This window comes from Chlorocebus sabaeus, chromosome 23, assembly GCF_047675955.1.
Source record: "Chlorocebus sabaeus isolate Y175 chromosome 23, mChlSab1.0.hap1, whole genome shotgun sequence".
Taxonomy (NCBI): domain Eukaryota; kingdom Metazoa; phylum Chordata; class Mammalia; order Primates; family Cercopithecidae; genus Chlorocebus; species Chlorocebus sabaeus.
The window spans coordinates 32,499,159-32,523,041 of NC_132926.1; the positions used below are offsets into that span (position 1 = coordinate 32,499,159).

The window sequence follows — 23,883 nt, forward strand, 5'->3', positions numbered from 1 at the left end:
CAAGACCAGCCTGGCCAACATGGTGAAACCCCGTCCCTATTAAAAATAAAAAAATTAGCCAGGTGTGGTGGCAGGCGCACCTGTAGTCACAGCTACTCAGATATGCTGAGGCAGAAGAATCACTTGAACCCGGGAGGCAGAGGTTGCAGTGAGCCAAGATCATACCACTGTACTCCAGCCTGGGCAACAGGGCAAGACTCTGTTTCAAAAAAAAAGTTTCAAAATAGATAATTCTGACATTTTAAATTCATTTCCCAGGACTCAGACAATGTGCTTGCCTGGCTTTTCTTCTATTTCCAATTCAGCTCTTGACCTAGATTTCTTTATCTAGTGCAGTTGAATCTCTTTCACCCTCTCCCAGTGGTCCCCCTACACCCCATCCTACCAGCTACCCCACTCAGGCCTTACTACCCATCGCCTGGGCTATTTCTACAGCCCCCAGAGTCATCCTTCCTAATCCACACTCCTCTCCTGCCACCACCACACCCATTCTTTCTGGACTCGCTTCCAGGTTAAACACCCCGAAACAATGCGTGTGAACACGGTGTGCCCTGCTGTAAGACTTTAGTAGCTTCCTGCTGCTCAGTGGTCTGATCCCAACCTCATTTCCCCTTCACAGACTGCACTCCAGGCTCTAACTATATTTCCTCTTCACAGGTGGTACTGCAGTGGAAAGAGTCGAGCGCTCTTTTCCATACTTGCATTGGCATTCCCTGCTTTTGTACCTGCCATGCTCCCTCCTGTGTTCCTACCCCCAATATTCACTTCTCTAAAGCCACTCTTGATCCTCCCCTCATTTCTCACTCCCACCAGCTGCACTTTTCTTCTCTGAAACTCCTACAGTCCTTTATCTCTAACTTTTAAAGTATCAAGGGCCAAGGTGCAGTGGCTCATGCCTGTAATCCCAGCACTCTGGGAGGCCAACGTGGGCGAATCACCTGAGGTCGGGAGTTAGAGACCAGCCTGGCCAACATGGTAAAAATGCATCTCTACTCAAAATACAAAAATTAGCCGGGTGTGGTGGTGCACACCTGTAATCCCAGCTACTCGGGAGGCTGAGGCAAGAGAATCGCTTGAACCCAGGAGGTGGAGGTTGCAGTGAGTTGAGATTGCACCACTGCACTCCAGCCTGGGTGACAGTGCAAGACTCCATCTCAAAATAATAATAATAATAATAATAATAATAATAATAATAATAAAGTGTCAAGGGCAATACCATGGACAAGATGATCTGAAAAACTTTCCTACCACAAAACACTTAGGAATGCTAGATCAGCTATAATAAACTTTTAAATAAACTTTTTAACTGCATGACAGATCATGTAAGAGATGAGAAGAAATCACTAGGGCCCTCAAACAGGGAATTGAAAACCAGGATGGGGAGCAGCTGACCTGATGCAGCTGTGGCCCAAAGTAGAGGGGTGGGTAGGGAAGACATCATTTGAAACTCAGTGAACCAGAGACTTGGGCATTAGTGCCAGGTAGGAACAGGAGACAAGCTCCGTCACAGAACTGAGACCCCCTACCACAAGGACTTCTGTGAAATGGTGGATCAGGAAAAACAACAACAACAACAACATGCAGCCATCCACACAGAAGATGACAAAGACAGTTCATCCCAGTTCTGGGTGAGGAATTGGATTCTGGGTGAGGAGAAAAGGTCTCCATAACATAAATTCATAACAACACACCTGCCTTCACTGGGTTTAAGTCCAAATCAATGGTATACATGTGGTCCAGGTGGCCCAAAGCTAAGAAATTTATACAAAAAGAAATCCTGGATTCTGAGTGGCCATAACAAAATAAAATATTTCCAGAAGGACCCGTCTTGAACCTAGGCCACAGATAACCATGTCCTGAAGATGAGTTTACAATAAAAAATTGTAAGAATGCCCCTGTGACTGAGAACCAGCAGAAACAACAAGAGCAGGAGTAGACCCTAAGAGTATCAGATAACCAACCAGTCAGACACAGGCCAAAACAGAAATGGGGAAAGAGGAAAGACAACTAGGACAAAAAATAGAGACCTGTATAATGTTTTACCAGTACCAAATATGTCTGGGCACATTGGCTCATGTCTGTAATCCCAGAACTTTGGGAGGCCAAGGCGAGAGGCTTATTTGAGCCCAGGAGTTCAAGACCAGCCTGGGCAACATAGTGAGACTTCGTTTAACAAAAAAAAACATTTTTTTTTTCATTAGGCAGGCATGGTGGTACATGCCTGTGGTCCCAGCTACTCAGGAGGCTGAGGTAGGAGGATTGCTCGAGCCCAGGAGGTGGAACTTGCAGTGAGCCAAGATTGCCCCACTGCCCTCTAGCTTGGGTGACAGAGCGAGACCCTGTCTCAAAAAAAACAAAAAACAAAAAACTGTGGATACAGTAAGATACACAATTCTTACACAACATCCTTCATGTTGCCTTTTCACCTAATTCGCTCCAGTCCCCATCCCATCCTCACCCTTGGCAACCACGAATCTGTTCTCCATTTCTCTAATTGTGTCCTTTCCCGAAATGCATGTAAATGAAATCACACAGTATGTAATCTTTTAGGATTGGCTTTATTCAGTCAGCATAATTCCCTGGAGATTCACGTATATTGTGGGTATCAATAGTTGTAGTTCCTTTTTATTGCTGAGTAGCTGAGATGCTTTATTTGTTTAAAAAAAGTACAAAGGAAATATGGCAAAAATGTTAAAGCTAGGAGGTAAGTACATGGGTATTTGTTGTTTTGTGCTTTGTTATGTTCTGGATGGTTAAAATACTTCATAATATTTAAAATGGCACAGATCCTGTGTAACCTTATATTCAGGGTGCTCATTTTCCCAGCTAGACACTAAGCTCTTGGAGGCAAGATGAGCACCTATTCATCTTGTATTCTCCTCTGTGCCTCACTATGCCAATGATTAACACTATTTGCTACAGAAAAGGTTCCTGTGGCTGCATTAGTAGTTGTTGAAGTTTCTGTCTTAGGCCGAAAGCATTGCCCCATGGATCGGAGAGTACATAAATGGGTGTTTGGGGAGGGTGGGGATGTACAGAGGGCAAAGGCCCAGAAAGATCCTGGAACAAATCTGTCTCATGCACAGCTCTATTCTAGCTCCTGAACACACCCCGTGATCTGCTGATTTGTCCCTGGCCTGAACTGCAACACTCACTACCTGTGCAGCTTCTCTAGAAAGATCCCCATAGAATTTCAGGAAAGCTATTCAGGTGCCACAACTCAAAACTGTTGCTAAATAAATAAAATCATGAGAAATACTTTACAGAGAACTACTAAAGACTTAAAATAGCATTAATTTGCACTTAGGTTAATTGTAGTCTAGACCTCCTAGCAGGCCTGGCCAAACCTCTCTGTAGCAGCATGTGTTATCCCTTAGATTATAGCCTGTGTAATGGAAAAAACCACATTGTTATTTCTTTAAAAACATCATACCCTTATTTGATCATTACACATTGTATACAGGTATCAAAATATCACGTATACTCCCCAACTATTATATATCCATTTAAAATAGCATGAAAAATAAACTAATAATTGTTTAAAGGAAAAATATCTATATTATTCAGCAATAAAAGAAATGAAGTACAATCGACCCTTGAACAGCATGGGTTTGACCGCATGGATCCACTTATACACAGAATTTCTCCTGCCTCTGCCAACCCTGAGACAGCAAGGCCGACCCCTCCTCCTCCTCAGCCTACTAACACAAAGCCCACAAGGATGAAAACCTTTATGATGATGTATTTCCACTTAGTGAATAGTAAACATATTTTCTCTTCTCCATGATTTTTTAAATAACATTTTCTTTTCTCTAGCTTACTTTAAGAATATAGTATATAATACATATAACATATAAAATATGTGTGAATCAACTGTTTATATTATCAGTAAGGCTTCCAGTGAACAGTGGGCCATCAGTAATTAAGTTTTTGGTGAGTCAGAAGTTATAGGTGGATTTTCCACTGCACAGGTTGGTGCCCCAATCCCCATGTTGCTCAAGGATCAACTGTATTGATATGTCCTACAACATAAATGAATCTTAAAAACATTATGCTTAGTGAAAAAAGGCAATCACAAAGGGCCAAGTATTTTATTATTGCATTTATACGAAATGACCAGAATAAGCAAATCTATAGAAACAGATAGAAAGATTGGCAGTTGCCTAAGGCTGAGGGGATGGAGAATTGGGAGTTTGGAGCTGAAGGGTGCAAGGTTTTCTGGGGAAATGATGAAAATGTTCTAAACTGATTGTGGAGATGGTTGCACAAGTCTGTGAATATACTAGAAACCACTGATTTGTACACTTGATTTAAATGGGCAAATTATATGATATGAATTATAGCTCAATAAAGCTGTTACTAAAACAATTTTATAGAATATCAAATGCTGGCAAGAATGTAGACAAATTGGATCTCTCATACACTGCTGGTGAAAATATAAAATGCCTGGGTACAGTGGCTCACGCCTGTAATCCCAGCACTTTGGAAGGCTGAGGCGGGTGGATCCCCTGAGGTCAGCAGTTCGAGACCAGCCTGACCAACATGGCAAAACTCCGTCTCTACTAAAAATATAAAAATTAGCCAGGCTTGGTGGTGGGCACCTGTAATCCCAGCTACTTGGGAGGCTGAGGCAGGAGAATTGCTTGAACCTGGGAGGCAGGGGTTGTGGTAAGCTGAGATTGTGCCACTACACTCCAGCCTGGATGACAGAGCGAGACTCCATCTCAAAAAAACAAAAACAAAAACAAACAAAAAACCAAGAAAATGTAAAATGGTACAGCCACTCTGGAAAACAGTTTGTCAGTTTCTTCAAAAATAAAACATACACTTTCTGTACAACTCAGCAATTGCACGTCTGGACATCTAACCCACAGCAAGAGAACTTATGTACAAAAACCTGTATGTAAGTGTTCATAGAAACTTTATTTGTAATTTTCAAAAACTGGAAACAACCAAAATTTCATTTAATAGATGATGGTTAAACAAACAGTGGTACATGCATGCCACTGAATACTCAGAAATGAAAAGGAACAAACTGCTGATACAGCAACAACTTGGATGGCTCTAGAGGGCAGGACGCTATGTGAAAAAAAGTCAATCTTTAAAGGTCACATACTGTGTGATTCCATTTAGTAACAAAGAAAATTGTGTAGATAGAGAACAGATTCGTGGCTGTCTGGTTAGAGATGCTGATGGACAGCAGGTGGGTGTGAGTATAAAAGAATAGCAACAGAGAGAACTTTGTGGTGACAGTGCTATTGCCTACAACAGAATATTCTGTAATTTAATTTGAGGTGGTGATTACACAAATCTACACGATAAAATGGAATAGAACAATCAAACACAAACACACATATTATATCAATGCCCATTTCCTGGTTTTGATGTGCTATATTTAAATAAGATGTAACCGGCCGGGCGCGGTGGCTCAAGCCTGTAATCCCAGCACTTTGGGAGGCCGAGACGGGTGGATCACGAGGTCAGGAGATCGAGACCATCCTGGCTAACACGGTGAAACCCCGTCTCTACTAAAAAATACAAAAAAAAAAATTAGCCGGGCGAGGTGGCGGGCGCCTGTAGTCCCAGCTACTCGGGAGGCTGAGGCAGGAGAATAGCGTGGACCCGGGAGGCGGAGCTTGCAGTGAGCTGAGATCTGGCCACTGCACTCCAGCTTGGGAGACAGAGCAAGACTCCGTCTCAAAAAAAAAAAGATGTAACCATTGGGGAAACATGGGTGAACAATATGAACAGTACAGAGGACCTCCCTGTGCTATTGTTGCAACCTCATCTTGATCTAGAATTATTTCAAAATAAAAATTTAAAAGCAAAATATTATACAGATGCTCTTCAACTTACAATGAGGTTATGTCCTGATAAACCCATTATAAGTTGAAAATTATATAAGTAAAAAATGCATATAATATACCTGATGCCTAGTGAACTTCATAGCTTAGCCTAGATTACTTCAAACGTGCTTAGAACACTTACGTTAGCCTACAGTTGCCCAAAATCATCTAATACAAAAATCTGTTTTATAACAAAGTGTTCAATATCTAGAGTAATTGATTGAATACAGTATTGAAAGTGAAAAATAGAATAGTTGCATGGGTACTCAAAGTACAGTTTCTATTGAATGTGTATCACCTTTGTACCATTTTACAGTCAAAAATTCATAAAGTCGAATCATCGTAAGTCGGGGACTGTCTGTATAGCTTACGTTATCCACTATCTTAGAAATACTCTCAGGACAAATGCAGCTTAAAAGCCTGGGAGAAGCCAGGCAAATGGTCTCACAACTATCATCCCAGCTACTCAGGAACCTGAGGAGGGAGGATCACTTGAGTCCAGGAATTCAAGGCTGCAATGAGCTATGAAGGCACTACTGCACTCCAGCCTGGGCAACAGAGAGAGACTCCATCTCTCAAAAAAAGACAAAGGCCGGCCAAGCACGGCGGCTCACGTCTGTAATGCTCACACTTTGGGAGGCCAAGGTGGGCGGATTGACTGAGCTCAGGAGTTTGAGACCAGCCTGGGCAGAAGCAATAGCTTGCTGAAGAAGTATTAACTCTAGAACATTCAACATTTTTTTTTTTTTTTTGACATGGAATACAAAGGTCCTAGCTCCTCAGGAGGCTGAGGCAAGAGGATTGTTTTGAGCCCAGGAGGTTGAGGCCACAGAGAGCCATGCACGGCATGGCCATGATTGTGCCACTGCAGCCTGGGCATCAGAGAGAGACACTGTCTCAAAAAAGAAAAAAAGAACTAAAAGAGGTCTTCTGTACTATTCACCCATGTTTCCCCAGTGGTTACATCTTATTTAAATATAGCACAACATCAAAGCCAGGAAATGGGCATTGGTATAACACATGTTTGTGTTGAATTGTTCTATTCCATTTTATTACGTGTAGATTTGTGTAGCCACCACCTCAATTAAATTACAGAACACAACTATAACCCCAGAACTTTGGGAGGGCGAGGCGGGAGGATCACTTTAGCTCAGAAGTTTGAGACCACACTGGGTAACATGGAGAAACCCCACCTCTATAAAAAATACAAAAAAACATTTAGCCGGGTGTGGTGGTACACATCTGTAGTCCCAGCTACTCTGGAGTCTGAGGTGGGAGCCATTCTCCACCTGGGAGGCAGAGGTTGCAGTAAGCCAAGAGCCAAGATAACACCACTACACTCCAGCCTGGGCAACAAGAATAAAATAGCCAGGCCAGACGTGGTGGCTCACACCTGTAATCCCAACACTTTGGGAGGCCAAGGTGGGCGGATCATGAGGTCAGGAGTTTGAGACCAGCCTGACCAACATGGTGAAACCCCATCTCTACTAAAAATACAAAAATTAGCCAGGCATGGTGGTGTAATCCCAGCTACTCAGGAGGCTGAGGAAGGAGAATTACTTGAACCTGGGAGGTGGAGGTTGCTGTGAGCGAAGATTGTGTCACTGCACTCCAGCCTGGGCGACAGGCTCAAAAAAAAAAAAAAAAAAAGTTGAATGATCTGCAGTTAATACTTCTGCAGCAAGCTGCTGCTTCTGACTCTAGAATAGAATAAAACTGAGTTAATTCTCCTCTCTCTCTTCTGTTCACACTGGCACAGAGGGATTTGGGCATTCACACAGTCATTCAACAAGTATTTGGAGCAGCTACTACATGACAAGCATTTTGCAGGATTCCAGAAATACAAAGATCAGGAAAAAGTGGGTCTACAATTAGGATACGGTATTTAAAATATCTGGTTATTTGTTCCAGGTTTCACTCCACTAAAAGCAGAGGAACTATTTAAATTAAAACATGATGTAGGTTGGGCACAGTGGATCACACCTGTAATCCCAACAGTTTGTGAGGCTAAGGTGGGAGGAGTGCTTGGCTCAGGAGGTGGAGACCAGCCTGGGAAACACAGTGAGACCCCATCTCCACTAAAAAAAAAAAAAATTAAATTAGCCAGGCGGCCGGGCGTGGTGGCTCACACCTGTAATCCCAGCACTTTGGGAGGCCAAGATGGGAGGATCATCCAAGGTCAGGAGTTCAAGACTAGCCTGGCCAACATGGTGAAACCCCGTCTCTACTAAAAATACAAAAATTAGTCGGGCATGATGGTGGTTTCCTGTAATCCCAGCTACTTGGGAGGTTGAAGTAGGAGAATCACTTGAACCTGGGAGGTAGAGGTTGTAGTGAGCTGAGACCTCACCACTGCACTCCAGCCTGAGCAGCAAGAGGGAAACTCTGTCTCAAAAAAAAAAAAAAGAAAAGAAAAAGAAAAAGAAAATTAGCCAGGCATAGTGGTGCATGCCTGTAGTCCCAGCTACTTGGGATGCTGAAGTGGGAAGATAGCTTGAACTCCAAAAGTTGAGGCTATGGTGAGCAGTGATCGTACCATTGCACTCCAGCCTGGACAACAGAGTGAAACCCTGTCTTATTAATTAATTAAACATTATATGTCAATTAAAAACATAATAAAACTTTTAAAAAATGATATGGACATCCTGATTATTTAATCCCTTTCAAGAGAGAAGAAGTAACAAGAGGAAACGATACTCCAAACCTTTTTTTTTTAAGAGACGGGATCTCACTCTGTCACCCAGGGCTGGAGTACAGTGATGCAATCCTGGGCTCAAGCAATCCTCCCACGTAGCTGGGACTACAGACATGTGCCACCATGCCCAGCTAATTTTCTGATTTTTTGTAGAGACAGGGTCTCACTTGTTTCCGAGGCTGATCTCTTCCTAAATTCAAGTGATCCTCTCATCTTGGCCTCCCAATGCACTGGGATAACAGGCATGAGCCACTGAGCCTGGCCTAGTTTTGACCAATTGGAGGAACTGAATGGAAAAATGGAACAAAGCAGATCACTGGGGAAAGTGAAACTATCATTTGAAAGTTCTTTCAGAAGATAAAATGTCAGGGCAGGGAAAGTTGAGGATCCATCAGCTGCCTACCCCAGGCTTTAAAGGGCAGCCATTTTATATTTAAAAAAAATTTTTTTTTTCTTTCCCTTTCTTACACCCAGGAGAAGCCAATTTAAACATTTAAGGAAGGGGGAAAAAAGGAAAACCATCTGGTCTCAGACTCCAGAAATGATTCATAAAAAGCTGTCAAAGGTGAAATTCAGACATCATGAGAGCAAAGGACCTTGTTGAAGAACAAAGGGGCCAGGCATGGTGGCTCATGCCCATAATCCCAGCACTTTGGAAGGTCAGGCGGGCAGATCACATGAGGCCAGGAGTTCAAGACCAGCCTGGCCAACATGGCAAAACCCCATCTCTACTAAAAAATACAAAAACTTAGCCAGGCGTGGTAGTACACACCTGTAATCTCAGCTACTTGGGTGGCTGAGACACAAGAATTGCTTGAAGTTTGGACACAGAGGTTGCTGTGAGCTGAGATCACGCCATTGCACTCCAGTCTGGGTGACAGAGCAAGACTCTGTCTCAAAAAACAAACAAACAACAACTGCAAACAACAACAACAACAAAAACAAAAAACAAAACAGGCCGGGCATGGTGGCTCACGCCTGTAATCCCAGCACTTTGGGAAGCCAAGGCAGGTGGATCACAGGGTCAGGAGTTCGAGACCAGCCTGACCAACATGGTGAAATCCTGTCTCTACTAACAATACAAAAAAATTAGCCGGGCATAGTGGCACACGCCTGTAATCCCAGCTACTCAGGAGGCTGAGGCAGGAGAATCACTTGAACCCAGGAGGCAGAGGTTGCGGTCAGCTGAGATCATATCACTGCATTCCAGCCTGGGCGAGAGTGAGACTTTGTCTCCGAAAAAATAAATAAATAAATAAAGGGAGGGAACACCTATAGAAACAAGAATGTGCACATAGGGACCCTGGCTACTGAGTGTGGTTTATAAAGATAGAAATCATAGTCAGAAGGGAGGATCCTGTACAAAGAGCTTCCAGAACTCTAAAACCCCCGAAAGAGCTGGAATCAACAAAATTAGAAGGATAACTTCCGAAGTCCCATCCCTACTATCACTGCCAAGCATATTTTAAGACTGATGTTCAGAAAAAGTAAGAGAGAGGCACACTATTTGGTGGCAGTGTTTTCCTCTTCTTAGTCCTAAAGATTGAGTGTGAGAGGTACGGTGAAGGTTAGGAGCCCAGGCCCTGGAGCCAGAAAAACCTCATTTCAAATGCTGGTTCTGCAATTCATTAGCTGGCTTTCCTAGGATATTTACATAACCTTTCTTACCGGGTTGTTATAAGATTTCTTAAGACAATCCAAGTAAAATATTTAATAGAGTGCCTGATACATGGTAAACTCTCAATTATAGCAGCCATGGTTTTGTGCTTCTATTACTGGAAAGGGTAGCATTACCATTGATCAGATGTATGAAGTTGTCTAAAGAACGTGGCTGATCTAGATGCATAATATTTAAGCAGGTGCCATGAACAGCTAATCGTCATAATAAGAACTATATATCAGAGCCTTACTGAGAATAACACTAATACCATAGAAATAGAACTGAGAGACTGAGAGAGAGACTGAAATGATGGCATGATTTATTTCAGCCATGATAGAGACAGATTCCCTCTTTCATATGAGCGAATACATTTTTATTCCTCATCCTCCTTTTGCCTAAGCCACTCTGAGCTGGATTTCTGCCACTTGATTAAAACACACAGTTCATTAGCCCTTAGAAAGGGAAACAGAGATCACTTGGAGTCAGCATAGGTGAATTTAATAAACACTGGTCATGCCAGAGTTTCCTCATTCTCTTACTGACAGTCAACTAGATCAGTAGATCAAAGGAATGCTGTAGTCCAGTGTATCTGATCCAGGAAGGTGTTGTCAGTCTCTTGTGACATACTTATACATATGGAAGAAGAGGGAGTGGTGGAGGCTGGCGTAGAGGGCAGAGACAGGACAGTAATAAGGACTAAAATCTGATAAAACTACTAAATTCAAAGAGTGTTGATCAGTGTCCACCTCTGGGCTCTGTTTTGTTTTATTAAAAGTGTCTACTAATTTGTTCTTTCCATCTCTGAGACCATCTGGGTCTAAACCTCCACCACCTTTCTCCTGGACTGGTACAACAGCTTCCTGACTGGATACACAGCATTAGAGTGGAGTGGTCTTTCAAAAACATAAAATTGGGCCGGGCATGGTGGATCACACCTGCAATCCCGGCACTTCGGGAGGCCGAGGTGGGCAGATCACCTGAGGTCCGGAGTTTGAGACCAACCTGGCCAACACTGGCAAAAACCCATCTCTACTGAAGATTAAAGAAAAAAATTAGCCAGGCATGGTGGTGCATGCCTATAGTCCCAGTTTGGGAGGCTGAGGCAGGAGAATCACTTGAACCTGGGAGGCGGAAGTTGTAGTGAGCTGAGATAGTGCCACTGCACAGCCTGAGCAACAGAGCAAGACTCCATTTCTTTTTTTTTTTTTTTTTTTTTTTTTTTTTTTTGAGACGGAGTCTCGCTCTGAGGCCCAGGCTGGAGTGCAGTGGCCAGATCTCAGCTCACTGCAAGCTCCGCCAACCGGGTTCACGCCATTCTCCTGCCTCAGCCTCCCGAGTAGCTGGGACTACAGGCGCCCGCCACCTCGCCCGGCTAGTTTTTTGTATTTTTTAGTAGAGACGGGGTTTCACCGTGTCAGCCAGGATGGTCTCGATCTCCTGACCTCGTGATCCACCCGTCTCGGCCTCCCAAAGTGCTGGGATTACAGGCTTGAGCCACCGCGCCCGGCCTCCATTTCAAAAACAAAAACAAAAAACAAAAAAACATGAAATTGGTCACTTTACTTCTCTGCTTGAAACCCAGACAAGTCTACCCCTGACTTTCATCATCCTTCAAAGAACCACTCCTTTCCCGTGATAATTGTTTTGTTTATTCTATTTGTTTTATTACTCAGAGTTTCATTCAATATAATGTAAACTCCATGAGGGCAGGGATCATGTGTCTATTATTCATCAGTGCATTACCTAGTGTTCACTGTAGATCTAGCATATAGTTGGTGCTCAATTAATTGAATTAATGAATGAATGACATGGGCAAACACTGGCAGAATAAAGATCAAATTGTCAATGACATTGTTGCAACTGGAGTTAGACTGATACGATCGTACATGACTCTTGGTTCTTCTTGCAAGCCATCAAAAAGTTTGAGGTCAGGTATGGAATATCAACTCCCTTTGAATTTTATATAAAATGAAAAATACAGGCCAGGCACAGTGGCTCACACTTGTAATTCCAGCACTTTGGAAGGCCAAGGCAAGCGGATCACTTGAGGTCAGGAGTTCGAGACCAGCCAGGTCAACATGGTGAAACCCTGTCTCTACTAAAAATACAAAAATTAGCTGGGCATAATGGCACACGCCTGTAACCCCAGCTACTTGGGAGGCTGAGGCAGGAGACTCGCTAGAACCCATGGGGTGGAGGTTGCAGTGAGCCGAGATCACGCCACTGCACTCCAGCCTGGGCAACAGAGCAAGACTCCATCTCTAAATAAATAAATAAATAATACAGTATGTACTAGGTAGTAGTACACACTGCGGTGTTTTTTGCCTGGGGCTTCTTTCTCTCAGAAACATTATTTTGAGAACCATTCATATGGAAGCATGTATCAATACATCATTACTTTCCATTGCTTAGCAAAATTCTGTTACATGGATATACCACAATTTGTCTCTTCATACACTGAATAAACAACTTGTTTGTTTCCTGTTTCACTACTACAATAAAGCTGGACCTAGGAGTGAAGTTTCTGGATAACATGGTAAGTGTATATTTAACTTTATAAGTTAAGCCTGTATTTAAGGTCTTTTTTAAAGTGGTTATACCATTTTACATTGCAACCAGTGGTATATAAGAGTTCCAGTTCCTCTACCTTCTGGTCAACATTTGGTAGAGCCAATCTTTTCATTGTATCCATCCTAATAGTTATGAAGTGACATTTCACTGTGGTTTTAACGTGCATTTCCCTAATGAGTAATGATCTTGAGTATCTTTTCAAGTGGTTATTTGCCATCCATATATATTCTTTGGACAACATTTTTAAAAAATTGTTTAAATAATGAAAGAGGCTCTTGCTCTTGCTCATTAGATATCTAGGTAAACACTATAGAAACATGTAAAGAAGACCAGGCATGGTGGCTCATGCCTGTAATCCCAGCACTTTGGGAGGCCAAGGCAGGCAGATCACCTGAGATCAGGAGTTCAAGACCAGCCTGGCCAACATGGTGAAACCCTGTCTCTACTAAAAATACAAAAATTAGCTAGATGTGGTGGCGCACACCTGTAATCCCAGCTACAATCCCAGCTACTCAGGAGGCTGAGGCAGGAGAATCATTTGAACCCAGGAGGTGGAGGTTATTATGAGCAGAGATCATGCCATTGCACTCTAGTCTGCGCAACAGAGCAAGACTCCATCTCAAAAAAAAAAAAAAAGAAAAAGAAACATATAAAGAAGAGTTCATAGTCAAATTAGAAAAAACATTCTAATATTTTAGAAACTACTGTGAAACAAAATAGAGCCACAGAGCCAAGAAGGGAAGGAATTTTCCAAGTCACTGTGCTTACAGAAAAGGAATTCTCTGTGTTGAGAAATAAATGATTGCAATTGAGGCGGAAAGAGAGCAACAGACATCCCCTTGCCCCATACACAGACATACACATTCTCTCTCTCTCTTTCTTGGAGGAAAACCTCCCCTTTATAAATACATGGAGAGGACATGTGTCTTAACTCAAATCAAATAGCAACTATTTGTCCTTAGCCTTATTTCCTCAGCTCTGTTTGGAAGGTCTAAAAAGTTCTTCCAAAAGAGGAGGGAGACAACACAGTATCTTTTTTAAAGCAGTCATTTTTATAGATAAGTGGGCCTGCCCAGGCTCTGTCATCACAAGTTTGGATCCATAGATTTAAAGTTCTCGAGCCTTCCAGTATTAGGGAATTAAGAAAATAATAACAATTATTTGAATTATAAAATTCTCTGGGTGCAGTGGCTTGCACCTGTAATCCCAGCACTTTGGGAGGCTGAGGTGGGAGGATCGCTGGCATCCAGGAGTTCATGACCAGCGTGGGCAATATAGCAAGATCCTGTGTCTACAAAATGTAAAAAATTGGCCAGGTATGGTGGCATATGCCTGTAGTCCCAGCTACTCAGAAGGCTGAGGCAGGAGGATTGCTTGAACCTGGGCGGTTGAGGCTGCAGTGAGCTGTGACTGCACCACTGCACTCAGCCTGGGTGACAGAGCAAGGAGGCCCTGTCTCGAAATAAGCAAATAAATAAACAAATTATTTAGCCTATCAATAAACAAGCAATAGGCTTTAGACCGTCAAGCTCTACAAAGGCCATTTTGCTTCTGTTACAACACACGAAAACACACTCCCTACCTCATTAGTTAAATAAAAAGCCATTTATTTGATCTAGGGCAGAATCAACCAAGGCACTGTTTACCACAGTGATCTGCTGATCCAAGAGGGATGTGAGCCAACTGCCAGCAACTCCTATTCCCTGGCAGAAATTCAGCTGAGGCTCTATTGCTGGGCAAGGGTGGGTGCTGCTCAGGTCCCAGTTTACGTCCTCTTTCTTCTCATTTAAAAACAAACTCTATAGGCCAGGCACTGTGGCTCACGCCTGTAATCCCAGCACTTTGGGAGGCCAAGGTGGGTGGATTGCCTGAGCTCAGGAGTTTGCAACCAGCCAGGGCAACACGGTGAAATCTCGTCTCTACTAAAATACAAAAAATTAACCAGGCGTAGTGGCGTGTGCCTGTAGTCCCAGCTACTTGGGAGGTTGAGGCAGGAGAACTGCTTGAACCTGGGAGGTGGAGTTTGCAGTGAGCCAAGATCATGCCATTGCACTCCAGCCTGGGAGACAGAGTGAGACTCCGTCTAAAAACAAAACAAAACAAAACAAAACTCTATAGGTGTTGACCCCATTTGAAAGAGGCAAGTGAAGCCCAATAAACACTCCTCGTTACAGTATCTGGTAGTTTCTACTTTCAGCTTTTGACTTGGAGTCAAATATTGAGGGTAGTGTCTTGCCGCACCCTTATTTAGGATACCATCACGAAGGTATGTGGTGTGGTCTACAAGTCATAATAGGGCTGACTTTACTTTTTCATGTTTATAATTTTTTAAACTGTATTTTATTTCAGATATAACCCAATTTCTTCCAGGTCATCACCCTTTCCTAACTAGCACAGTTTTGATTCACTGGGTTTTGTGTGTCATAACTTTTTTAAAAATTAATGCATAATAATAATTAATAACAGATGTACATAGTTTCAGGGTACCTGTGATACTTCAATATATTTGTAAAGATCAAATCAGTGTACTTGGGATAGCTATCACTTTAAATATTTGTCTTTTCTTTATGCTAGAACCATTCAAATTATTCTCTTCTAGCTATTTTGAAATATACAATAGATTATTGTAAACTATAGTCACCCCATAATCTTCAGCACTTTTATTGAGCATATATTATGTCAGGCACTGGCCTTTACGTTCATTCTTAAGTCTGACAATAACCTGGAGGATGAAGCAGATACTCTTATCCCCAGTCTACACATAAAACTGTGCCTTGAAGAGGTTAAACTTTGCTTCCTGGATCACACAGCTAGCTGTCTGGAACACACGGCAAGTACTCCTCCACCAGCTGCCTCCCTTCAAAGGAGCAAAGAAAGTGCTCTGAAACCACCGTGCCTGAGTGCCAGCCTGCAGGAATTCATGTCAAATCTCAAACTGCGTACAAGGCCTTCTGTGAACCCTTCTACGGGGAGTGGACACAGATCTCTGAGGGGTCAGGGACCCCCAGAAGGTTAAGAACCAGTGCCTGGGCAGGCTGTCCGCTTCCCCACTGTAAGTTTCTGGCGTTCAGAAGCCGGACGTTCTGACTTCTAGTCCCAGCTTTGTCACCACTTTTCTGAGGGACCTTAGCCAAGTCACCTCACCTATGGATCACGGATTTCTGTTCTCTTTTTTCCTGGCCTTGACTGTCTATTCAAAATTATATTTTGCTTGGCAAGGATTCTTTACCATTGTTTGTATTTTTCCATTGTTACAATGTATGCATTCTTACTGAAAGCTGTCTCAAATCCCGCACGGAAGAAGGCAGAGAGAAACAGGAACAAAGAATAACAATGTTTTTCCTGACCAGCTTACCTCCCTGGGCCTCGGTTTCCCACCTGTAAAACGACTAAGGTAGGCCACATGGACCAGGTGGCTTACATTCCCATTAGGCTCAAGACACAAAGCTAGTTACCAAGCAAGTTGGGACCCAGGAGGTCGTCGCATCCTGCCTTTCTCTGACCCACCTCCCTTTTCTGATCCTACCAGCAGCTGTTTCCTGCACCCCTCCCCGGCCCCATCCTGCTTGACCAGGCCCCAGTCACCCGGCGGACTCACCCGCGCGCAAGGTGCCTGCCGGCGCTCACGCACGGAGCTTGGCCGCCCGGGAGACAGCGCAGCTGGGGCGGGAGGGGTGCGTCGCCCAGCTCCCCGCACCTGCGCCGCTCCGCGCGGCTCTGCCCACCGAGGGCGCTGGCGGGCGCAGCTATGCCCACGCTGCTGCCTGCGTGCGTGCGCCGCGAGGGGGTGGCTGGTCCCCAGCCTTTGTTAATTGTCTTTCTGGAGCCAGGTTGTTTTCTGTTTGCTGCTCCCGGAGTCAGTCCCGGCCGGCTCCGAACCGTGCCCTGGCTGGCAGCCAACCGGAAGCATTGCAGGCGGAGTTTAGCTACGTGCCGGCACCCAATCTCCCGCGGCCTCTGATTAAGCCACCTTCTCCGCTGGCCCGTCATCCCGAAAACAGGAGCCGGCATTTAGGCCGCCTGATGGGAATGCTGACCCCGATATTATTGGATACCTGTGCTCCTGCCGGAATCACCGAACTTTAGGGCTGGACCTCGATTTAATTCTGAGTGTTGGCTGCCGAGGAGCCCTTGGTTCGTGCCCCAGCTCTCCTGGGAGCCCTGCACAACCTTAGCCAGGTCGGCCAGTCTCTTCCATGACATGACGGTGTTGGTCCATTCTTTCACTCTACTGGGAGCAAGACACTGTTCTGGGCACAGAGAACTCAACAGTTAACACGATAGACAAAGTCCTGGCCTTCTTGGGCTCTTGTCCTAGACACTAAATCCACCATTGAAAGTGATAGTTGCTATGAAACGCATGTAAACTTTGATATCGGGGCAACCAAACCTTGTTTGTAGCGTCAGGAATGGACTAGATTAGCTTTTCTCATTCTGCCAGTTCTTTTATTCTTATTTTCATTTTTAGGGCTTAATTTAGGGCTTATTATTATTACTGCTGGTAGTAGTCGTATTGCTTACTAAGGGCCAGGCACTATACTAAATGTTTTACTTGTACTGTCTCAATTATCTCATTCACAACTTCCCCAAGAGATGGGTATCATTATTATCCTCATTTTCAAGAGAGAGAAACTTGAGCTACAGAGGTGAAAATAACTTGCCCATGACACACAACTACTAAGTGACAGGGCCAGTGTTCGAATTCAGACTACCTGAGGGTTCAGGGTGCTTAACCACCACTCTACACCCATAAAACATGAAAACAAGAATAGTGTCTTCTCTTGAATGTGACAGATGAGGGCAACTGAAGGGGAGAGGGGTGGTTTAGCTTGCAGAAGAGAAAAACCAAAGGTACTGGGCACGGTGACTCACGGCTGTAATCCCAGGACTTTGAGAAGCTGAGGCGGGCAGATCACGAGGTCAAGAGATCGAGACCATCCTGGCCAACATAGTGAAATCACATCTCTACTAAAAATACAAAAATTAGCTGGGTGTGGTGGTGCACACCTGTAATCCCAGCTGCTTGGGAGGCTGAGGCAGGAGACTCGCTTGAACCCTGGAGGCAGAGGTTACAGTGAGCCAAGATCGTGCCACTGGACTCCAGCCTGGCCACAGAGCAAGACTCCGTCAAAAAAAAAGAAAAGAAAAGAAAAGAAAAAAAGAAAAGTAAGAGAAGGGGAAGTTGAGGACTTTTCAAAAAAGTAGTCCTATGGATTAGACCTAACCTACATGACCTTAGAGGCCTCCAGGATGCAGAAAACTATAAGGAGATGCATTGCAATTTAATATGTAAGGAAGAACTTTTCTAACAATTAGAGTATTTCAAAAATAACATCAGTTGGCGGGGGACAGTGGTTCACCCCTGTAATCCCAGCACTTTGGGAGGCCAAAGAAGGTAGATCACTTGAGGTCAGGAGTTCGAGGCCAACCTGGCCAACATGTTGAAACTCCGTCTCTACTAAAAGTACAAAAATTAGCTGGGCATGGTGGTGGGCACCTGTAATCCCAGCTACTCGGGAGGCTGAGACAGAAGAATTGCTTGAACACTGGAGACGGAGTGCAAGCTTCACTTGCAGTGAGCCAAGATTGCACCACTACACTCCAGCCTGGGCGACAGAGCAAGACTGTCCCAAAAAAATCATAATAATAATAACGTCAGTTGCCTGGAAAGCATATCCTGTCACTAAAAGTAAACATTCAAGTAGAGAAGCTTGTTAGGGATGCTTCAAAGAAAAGTTAGGTGCAAGTTAAAAATTGATTGAGGTGATCGCTAAGGTTCCCTTCAATGCTGATATTTTGTCTATTCTAACCTACTGATAAAGAAACTAACCGAGTCCTAGAGTGGCTAAGTGACTTGTCCAAAGTCAGCTGGGAAGTGAAGAGCTGACCCCAAAGCTGAGTCTGATTCCTAGATCAGACTTCCCGATTGTTTCCAGGTGAGGGTCTTGTGAGTGCTCAATGCCTCAGTTCACACTCCTGTAAAGTGTGTATGTGCCTGACCAGTTTTTCCTGAATGTATGAAATAATCTGCTTTACATGTTTTACTTTGCTTTTTTTTTTTTTTCAGAAGTATGTGATGGAATACTTTGCACTTCTAATGTGTGCCCATCTTCCTTGCTTGTGTTGAGTATTCTGTGGTTTTAGATGTGTCAACACTCCCCGGGGCAACTGCTGTATTATAGGATCTCAAGTATTTATTTGGCAATTTAAGGAGACCGAAATAAGCTGGATAATATTTTTCATTTGAAACTGATGGCCGGGCGCGGTGGCTCAAGCCTGTAATCCCAGCACTTTGGGAGGCCGAGACGGGCGGATCACGAGGTCAGGAGATCGAGACCATCCTGGCTAACCCGGTGAAACCCCGTCTCTACTAAAAATACAAAAAACTAGACGGGCGAGGTGGCGGGCGCCTGTAGTCCCAGCTACTCCGGAGGCTGAGGCAGGAGAATGGCGTAAACCCGGAAGGCGGAGCTTGCAGTGAGCTGAGATCCGGCCACTGCAGTCCAGCCCGGGCTACAGAGCAAGACTCCGTCTCAAAAAAAAAAAAAAAAAAAAGAAACTGATGTTTATTTGATTCTATTTTAGGACTCAGTTATTTTGAGTGGCATTTCTAATGCACCGCCACTAACTCCACCATCTTTCACCTGAGTCACATGGATCTTGATGAGCAGCAATCTACTTGTTGACTTTAGAAGGGGCATTATTTTCTCAATCCTCTGGAGAGCTGTTGGTTTGCTTTTGACTGGAAACCTCTAACAAAGGAATCTATGTGATTTCTAGAACATTTACAAAGAAATGAACATCACCTTGCCCTCAGTGACACAAATCAAAAGGGTTCCCTTTCACTTCTACCTTTGACGGAGTGATCCATTTTTAAATTTTATGTATTTTGAAAAGAAAATACATTTGCCAGTTCAAAATTCAAAAGTATACTGTCAGGGTTAGCTTATTGATCTTTAGATTCCTCTTATTGCCTGGCATAATGCCTTGTGCATAGTAGGTGCTGAAAAAGTGTTTGTTGAATGGGTGGATGAGTGAGTGTGAAGACGTTGTAGGAGGCAAAGAAAGAGGTGGATAAGGGTGGGGCAGCAGATAAATTTGAGAGTCAAGAGACAACAGCCCCTTTCCTTGGTATTTCTTCTTTTGCCTGAGGTGTATGGGCCTTAAAGCGAGCCCTCACAGAACTCCTAGACCAGTTGCAAATTTGACCATGACTTTATTAAGGGATTTTTACTAAAATAAGCAGCACTGGAGTCTTTCGGGTTGCACATTACCTAAAGACTAGCTACTAGCCAGAGTCCATGGTTGCAAGCAACAAAAGCTGATTCTGGTTAACCAAAACAGAAAAGGAATTTCTTGAAAGAGTATCGAGGAGCTGAAAGAATCAGTAGAAAGGTTAGAGAACTGGGTTAGTAATATAGACAGGCACCATGGGAGGCCAGGTGGCCAGACCCACAGAGGAGACCATGCCAGAGGAAGGATGCTTCTGCTGGACACTGGCAATGCCACTGGCCCTGCCATTCAGGCTCTGGTCCTGGGGACTGGATGCCATAGATGACCTAGCTGCTGTTACTGGTACTGAATATTGAATGTCACCACCACTGAAATTCACTAAAATTTACTGAATGAACTTTACACATTGCCTGCTTCTCTTCACTCTTCTTTCCAGAATCATAATCAGAGAAAACTGATACCAAGTTCTTTTGGGTTCCATGAATGAGATCCAGGGCCCTGCTTTACACAATGTCCTGTTTCCCAAATGCATAATGGTAACATGGAGGTTGGGCAACCAGGAAAATGACAAATGTCCACATAGCAATCATCTTCTAATAATTTGTAGGCCCCAAACTAAAAGGATTGAAGAATATAATCTGTATAATGATCTTAATACAGCAACTGAGCTGAACTCTCAAAACCTGGAGAAGTGGGTGCTATGTTTGTTTCTCAACCTTTTACAATTTTAGCTAATCAGAGAACTTCTTTATAGCACTAATACTTTCTTCTCATACCATTTTTTTAATCATTAGAATCACTTGCAGTCCCAGAGGTAAGCAAAGGAAGGTTGAGAAGAAAGAGGTAAGTTGTGCCAAATGTGTACTTAGCACCACAATACGGGCAATGCTATGAGTCAAGTAAATATATTTTTCTGATAAATTTTTAAAAAGCTGTCTACCTCTTTTAGAGTCTCAGTCTTGGGATCATATCTAATTTTTTATTCTACTTTGTAAAATCTACCATTCTTTCCATAGTAATAATGAAAATAGGTGCTACTTATTGAGTGCCTAATACATGTCAGTAATGTTTCATAGATTGGTTCTAATCCTGACAATCATCCTATATGACAGATATTATTCACATCTTACAGATGATGAAATTGAGGCTCAGAAAGATTAAGTAACTTGTCCAAGATTATATAGCTCATAGGTGACTGGGATGTGAAGCCAAGTCTACTCCTATGCCACAGTGTCTCTCATGTGGTTGCTTTCTGCAAAGATCTCTGTAACCATGTGAAAAGTGTATTCTACTAAGTCTAGAACATAAGTTTTGAGAATTATTTCTTCTGTCTCCTGAGACACCACTATTTTTTTTTTTTCTTTTTTTTTTTTTTTTGAGACAGAATCTCTCACTCTGTTGCCCAGTCTGAAGTGCAGTGGCACGATCTCGGCTCACTGCAAACTCTGCCTCCCAGGTTTAAGCGATTCTCCTGCCTCGGCCTCCCGAGTAGCTGGGATTATAGGCATGCACCACTACGCCCAGCTAATTTTTTTATTTTTAGTAGAGATGGGTTTTCACCGTGTTGTCCAGGCTGGTCTCGAACTCCTGACCTCAGGTGATCCACCTGCCTCACCTCCCAAAGTGCTGGGATTACAGGTGTGAGCCACCATGCCTTCTGTGTTTCAGTCTGGTCCCATACCATCAGATAAAATTACAGTTGAAATTCTGGATCAATACCCTTCCAAGTATTGTCTGAATGATTGTAATATTTAATTTTTATTTATTGGTTTCTAGATGAAAGTCTCCTCTGTTAGTGCACCTCTGCTAGAAACTGCATGAGAAAAAAGTCTAGTGAAAAGGAAACTCCCTCTCCTGAAACATGCATTCAGTTCCTTGGAATACAGTCTCAAGGTCTTGTCGCTACAGATTTAATGATCTGCCATTGTGTGGGCAAGGATAGAAATAATTTATAAGGATGCAAGTTGAAACAACCATTTTCACTCAGATATTTCATTTCTATTAATTTATCCTATCACACAAAGCGTGTAAAGATATTTTTATAACGATGTTTATTATGACTTAAAAAACATCCAAGTGAAAAGTTAAAAATAGTCCATATAACTATCAACAGGATACTGGTTAATAAATCCCAGTATGTTCATTCATACAATGGAATACTATGCAGCCAATAAGAACAAGGTTAATCTATGAGTATTGACATGTAAAGATATCTAAACTATAGGTATGATACACTGTGAACTTTACAAAACAGGTTGTAGGCCATATATTTTTATATATGTGTAAATATATATGGTGCATGTATAATCTACTGAATCATTCAACAGATATTATTGAAGCAGGCACTGTTTTGAGGATACATTAGTAAACAGGCCAGAAAAACTTCTTGTCTCATTGAGCTAATGTTCTAGTGAAGGAGGTAAAGTCAATAAAAGAGTAAACACACACATACACACACAAAATTTTAGATACTAATACATGCCATGAAGGAAAATAAAGCAAGGTAAGAAGTTGAAGAGTAACTGGGTATTGAGTGGGTATGGGTAAGGGGATATTTTAAATAATTTGGTCAAGAAAAGTGCTCCTATGGAGAGAACATTTTAGCAGTGACTGGAATGAAGTAAGGGAATGTATTAGGGTTCTCCAGAGAAAAAGAACTAACAGGGTGTGTATACATACACACACAGAGAGGTTTATTTTGGGGAATTGGCTAATGTGATTATGAGACTTGGAATGCTATGGTTTGGATACAATTTGTTTGTCCCTACCAAAACTCATGTTGAAATGTGTTCCCCATGTGGTGGTGTTGGGAGGTGGGGCCTAATGAGAGGTGTGTGGAATATAGAGGCTTTACCCTCATGGGTGTCTTGGTACCATCCTCAAGGTAGTGAGTAAATTCTTTTTTTTTTTTTTTTTTTTTTTGAGAGGGAGTCTCGCGCTGTCGCCCAGGCTGGAGTGCAGTGGCCGGATCTCAGCTCACTGCAAGCTCCGCTTCCCGGGTTTGCGCCATTCTCCTGCCTCAGCCTCCCGAGTAGCTGGGACTACAGGCGCCCGCCACCTCGCCCGGCTAGTTTTTTGTATTTTTTAGTAGAGACGGGGTTTCACCGTGTTAGCCAGGATGGTCTCGATCTCCTGATCTCGTGATCCGCCCGTCTCGGCCTCCCAAAGTGCTGGGATTACAGGCTTGAGCCACCGCGCCCGGCCCTCTTTTTTTTTTTTTTGAGACGGAGTCTCGCTCTGTCGCCCAGGCTGGAGTGCAGTGGCCGGATCTCAGCTCACTGCAAGCTCCGCCTCCCGGGTTTACGCCATTCTCCTGCCTCAGCCTCCCGAGTAGCTGGGACTACAGGCACCCGCCACCTTGCCCGGCTAGTTTTTTGTATTTTTTAGTAGAGACGGGGTTTCACCGTATTAGCCAGGATAGTCTCGATCCCCTGACCTCGTGATCTGCCCGTCTCGGCCTCCCAAAGTGCTGGGATTACAGGCTTGAGCCACTGCGCCCGGCGTGAGTAAATTCTTACTCTGGTGGGACTGGATTAGTTCTTGCGGAATGGATTAGTTCCTGTGAGAGTAAGTTGTTATAAAGCCAGGATGCCCTTTGGGTTTTCTCTCTTTGCATGTGTCTACTTCCGCCTTGACCTTTTCTGCCAGATTATGACACAGCACAGAAGTCCTTGCCAGAAGCCAGGGCCATGCCTTTGAACTTCCGAGCCTACAGAATTGTGAGCTAAATTGTTATTATTATTATTTTTAAATAAATTACCTAGTCTTAGGTGTTCTTTCATAGCAACACAAAATGGACTAAGATACTTGGTAAGTCCAAAATCTGCAGTGTAGGCTGGCAGGCTAGAGATTCAGGGAAGAGTTGTAGTTTCAGCCCA

General features: G+C 43.4%; 1 protein-coding gene across 4 annotated transcripts in view; it reads right to left on the reverse strand.

The window, feature by feature from the left end:
* The window catches only part of ARHGEF37 (Rho guanine nucleotide exchange factor 37), a 54,161-nt gene extending 37,505 nt beyond the window's left edge, over positions 1-16,656 (reverse strand). For 3 of the 4 annotated variants that reach the window (XM_008014945.3, XM_073010589.1, XM_073010590.1), the window contains exon 1: positions 16,371-16,656. The gene's annotated coding sequence lies outside the window, so the exon portion shown is untranslated. The remainder of the gene's footprint in view (positions 1-16,370) is intronic. The other variant, XM_008014949.3, reaches the window with a different exon arrangement.
* Positions 16,657-23,883: the final 7,227 nt, after the last annotated feature.